Below are 5,000 nucleotides of genomic sequence, written 5' to 3'. Positions count from 1 at the left end.
AGTGATGGACTTTTGAAATCAAAAGATCGCGCAATCAATCCCAGAATCTTATTTGCTTTCTCAGAGGCTGAAATACACTGCTTGGATGATTTGAGGTCGTTACTGATAATTACGCAGAGATCTTTTTCACTATCCACTTTTGTTAACGAATTTCCAAATAACTTGTAATCGTACTTGCTGTTATTTTTACCTATGTGCATTACCTTGCATTTACTTGTGTTAAATTTCATTAGCCACTTTTCAGACGATTGCTGTAATTTATCTAAATCTTCTTGAATATCTAATTGGTTTGAGTGATCATTTGCCACTCCGCACAGTTTTGTATCATCAGCAAATTTGGAAACAGTAGATTTTAGTCCATGGTCTATATCATTTATATATACTATGAATAGAAGTGGCCCAAGAACGGAACCCTGAGGAACTCCACTTGCAACACTTTTCCATCCAGAAGTTTTTCCATTTAAAACAACTCTCTGTTGTACCAGTTATAAGTTCTGGTGATAGTACCTTAGAGAAATCATCAATATCTTGGCCTTCAACCTTCGCTCTCTCATAAAACGTTTTGAGAATACTTCATACAAATTGAACAATGCTGTCACTGTTGTAGACTTCAACAACGCCTGCAATCAAAATGGCCCCCTTTAAAAATATACAGAATATATATATATATATGTATATATATATATATATATATATATATATATACATATATATTACTGCCAACCCCCCTTCATAGCCAATATGAACAGCACAACCAAAACAAAACCGGGCGTTCCTGTTGGTCATCGTCTCCTAGGGGTCCAACCGCATTGCCTCGTGTGCTTACGGGCAGTGTGACACCGAATGTGAGTAAAAAAGGTCCAAGCAGATCCAAGTCTTGGTCATTAAACAACATGAAGAAAATGAAGATCTATACTTACAACGTAAGAAGTCTCTCAGAAGATCACAGGCTGGAGAGTTTAATAGAAGAACTAGACAACATCAAGTGGGACATCGTAGGATTGAGCGAAGTCCGAAGAGCGGAAGAAAAGCTGATACAATTACAAGATGGTCACCACCTGTTCTACTATAGAGGTAAGGACAAAGAAAGATCTAGTGGAGCAGAACTCTTGATAAACCGAGCGATTGCTTGTAACGTAGTCAAATTCAGTAGTTTGTCAGACAGGGTAGTTTGGATTGTGATTAGGCTATGTAAAAGGTACACTCTAAAAATAGTACAGGTTTATACACCAACTTCACAGAGTTCAGACGATGAAATTGAGTCGTTCTATGATGATTTAAGTCAGGTAATGGATCAAGAAAAAAGTAAGTACACGTTGGTAATAGGAGACTTCAATGCTAAAGTGAGGAAGAAGATGGGCGATGAGACGCGCATTGATAAGTTTGGAGTAGGTGAAAGAAATGACAGAGGCGAAATGTTAGTAAATTTTGCAGAGAACTACAACATGAGGATAATGAACACTTTCTTCCAAAAGCGTGTAGGTTGTAAATGGACGTGGAGAAGTCCAAATGGGACAACAAAAAACGAAATAGACTTCATATTAGGAGATGAGAGCAAAAGAGTTAACAATGTTACGGTCATACATAAAGTCAACATAGGTAATGACCATAGAATGGTAGGTTGCACAGCTAAATTCAATTCCAGAGCCGAGAGATATAAACTAATTTTAAGAGAGAAAATAAGCCTTGCAAAGGTTAAGGATAATGATAAGAAATTTCAGTTAGAAATTAAAGATAGATTCGAAGCTCTAAGAACTAATGAGGACACCGTGGAAGATATGAATTTGAATTTAGTGAATATCATTAGAGAATCGGCAAAGAAAGTAAGAAGTACAAAAAACATTAGAGAAAACAAATACTCTCAAGCTACAAATGACCTAATTAAAAGAAGAGGGATCATGCAGATTAAAGGCAGGAGAGACGAAATAGAAAGAGTAGAACTAAACAAGCTTATCAACAAAAGACAGAGATTAGAGAAAAGAAAGAGAAACATGGATGAAATAGAGGAAACTATTCGGAGAGGTAAAAGTATTAAAGTGACCGAACGCAAACATGCTTTAGAAAGACTGCAAATGATATGTTTGAAAGATAGAAATGGAGAAATAATTAAATATAGAGACAAAATGGTAAAAAGAGCAGAAGAATTTTACCAAGAGCTTTACTCGTCGAAGACCGTAGTTGAATCAGTAAATTCATATGTAGACGTTATTAGTGTACCAGAGATTACACAGGAAGAAGTAGGATTTGCTCTAAAAACTATTAAACGAGGAAAAGCACCTGGAGAAGATGGTATATCGATAAAACTGTTGAAAGAAGCAAGTAAATTAGTTAATATTAAATTAGCTTAGTTGTACACCCAGTGCTTACGTCAAGAAAGCGTTCCTGATGCGTGGTGCAATGCTGTAGTAATTTTCCTTCATAAAAAAGGAGACCAAAAGGAAATTAGTAGCTATCGACCAATTAGCTTGCTATCAAATGTATAAAAAGTATTCTCCAAGGCTAAGTCAAGTTTTAGATAGAAACCAACCGAGAGAACAGGCAGGCTTTAGGAGCGGATATTCGACCCTAGACCATTTGCAGGCGATAAACCAGCTAATCGAGAAAATGACAGAATACAATATACCTCCATGTTTAGCTTTTGTAGCCTTTGACTCGGTAGAACAAATAGCAATACTAAACTCGCTACGCAAACAGGGTACAAACGAACAGATCGTAAGAGTTTTAGAAAAGATTTATGCGAAAGGTACCGCTATAATTCGACTACATAAGGATGCAGAAAAAATCAAGATCGAGAAAGGAGTACGGCAAGGCGATACAATTTCACCCAAACTATTTACAGCTTGCTTGGAAAATATTTTCAGAAGACTGAGTTGGGAAAAGAAAGGTTTACAGATTAATGGCGAATATTTGAATCACCTAACATTTGCGGATGACATTATTCTTATTTCAGAAAGAGCAGAAGACTTGCAAGATATGCTGAGCGATCTAAACAAGAAAAGTGTCAAAGTAGGTTGAAAAATTAATAAAAGTAAAACCAAAGTAATGTTCAATACGAAAGTTCAAAGTAAAGAGATTGTAATTGATGATGAGAGTCTTGAGGAAGTTGAAGAGTATGATTATTTAGGCCAGACGGTGAAAGTGACGAAAGATCATGATAACGAAATAAAAAGAGGCATTACAATTGGTTGGAAAGTGTTTGGTAAGTATAATAAGATCCTGAGAGGCTCTCTACCTTTATGTGTGAAACGTAAAGTTTATAATCAATGCATTCTACCAGCAACAATCTACGAGATGACATTATTCTTATTTCAGAAAGAGTAGAAGACTTGCAAGATATGCTGAGTGATCTAAACAAGGAAAGTGTCAAAGTAGGTTTGAAAATGAATAAAGATAAAATAAAAGTAATGTTCAACACAAAAGTTCAAAGTAAAGAGATTGTAATTGATGGTGAGAGTCTTGAAGAAGTTGAATAGTATAATTATCTAGGGCAGATGATGAAAGTGACGAAAGATTATGATAATGAAATAAAAAGACGCATTACAATTGGTTGGAAAGTGTTTGGTAAGTATAATAAAGTTTATGTTTGAAACGTAAAGTTTAAAGTCAGTGCATTCTACCAGCAATAATCTACGGGCGTGAGACTTGGAAACTAACGAAGGCGATGGAAACAAAACTAAGGACTGCACAGAGGAGAATGGAGAGATCAATGATGGGAATAACGCTGAGAGACCAAAAGATAGCAAGTTGGGTGAGAGAGCAGACTAGAGTGAAAGATATTGTGGAGGCAGTATTAGAGAGAAGGTGGAACTGGGCAGGTAAGTTAGTGCGAACAACTGATTAGCGTTGGAGCAAGTGTGTTACTGAGTGGACGCCGCGAGATAGGAAGCATGGAAGAGGGAGACCAGACAGAAGGTGGAGAGACGAGATTGAGAAGATTGCAGGAGTGGCGTGGCAGAGGGTGGCGCGGTCGCGGTGGTATGAATCATGGAATGCTATGAAGGAGGCCTTTGTTCAGCAATGGACTCAGGATGGCTGATTATGTATATATATATATATATATATATATATATATATATATATATACATATACATATATATATACATATATACATATATATATATACATATATATATATGTATATATATATATATACATATATATATATATATATATATATATATTCATAAAACCAAAATCTTTTTGCACATTTGTAAAATATTAATATGTAACTCACTGTTGGTGAAACAAAGCAAAAGAAACAGACGATCTGTATATTTTGACCACAACTGTGGTTCTCTTCACCAGATAAGTACAAAGGTTAGATGACATGAAAATATACAACAAGAATGATGTATATTAGGAAGAGTGGAAGGTGGCTCAAGTCACATGTCCGAAGTGGGTTCGGGCTCGAGATAGGTGGCAACAATCTATTAACACGGCGAAAAAAAAAGTTGGTTTGGGTGGTTGATTACGCCAACGACTGGGCTACGTGACCTAGCTTAATCTCTCAGTTGGTTCCACTACCTGGGCTCTCTGCCGAATACAAGCCGTGATAGCAGAATTGAACTTGAAAATAGACAGAGATGAGTATTAATATGTAAACAATGTGGATATTGTCAACAATGTTCCTTTGTCCTTTATCATAACTACGACCAGTTGATTATATTCAACTGTGAAGGATCATTTTCATAGCAGATGGGTATCATTTACAATCTATTTTATTCTGAGGGCCACTTATCCTTATTAATCATGGCTGCTGCCAGCCTATTTTGTTATAATTTTTCTTTAATGTTATCCCCGTCGATAATGGAGTAGTTCCTTTTTCTTAATATTTGATATTCTCTTCATTATTCACATACTTCCATTGTCGCCAGATGGTTTTATTCAACTGAGGGGGTAAGATCTTGTTGTCAGATCATCATTGAAAAGGTTCCACGTGAATGAATAAAACCGCTTGATGGATACCAGAATCAAACAAGTAGCATCCCGCGCTTCAGAA

This window comes from Oratosquilla oratoria, chromosome 36 (genome assembly GCF_046742065.1).
Source record: "Oratosquilla oratoria isolate Oo_2021 chromosome 36, ASM4674206v1, whole genome shotgun sequence".
Lineage (NCBI taxonomy): Eukaryota > Metazoa > Arthropoda > Malacostraca > Stomatopoda > Squillidae > Oratosquilla > Oratosquilla oratoria.
The sequence above is the reverse complement of the archived record's forward strand: the minus strand, read 5'-3'. Positions refer to the sequence as shown.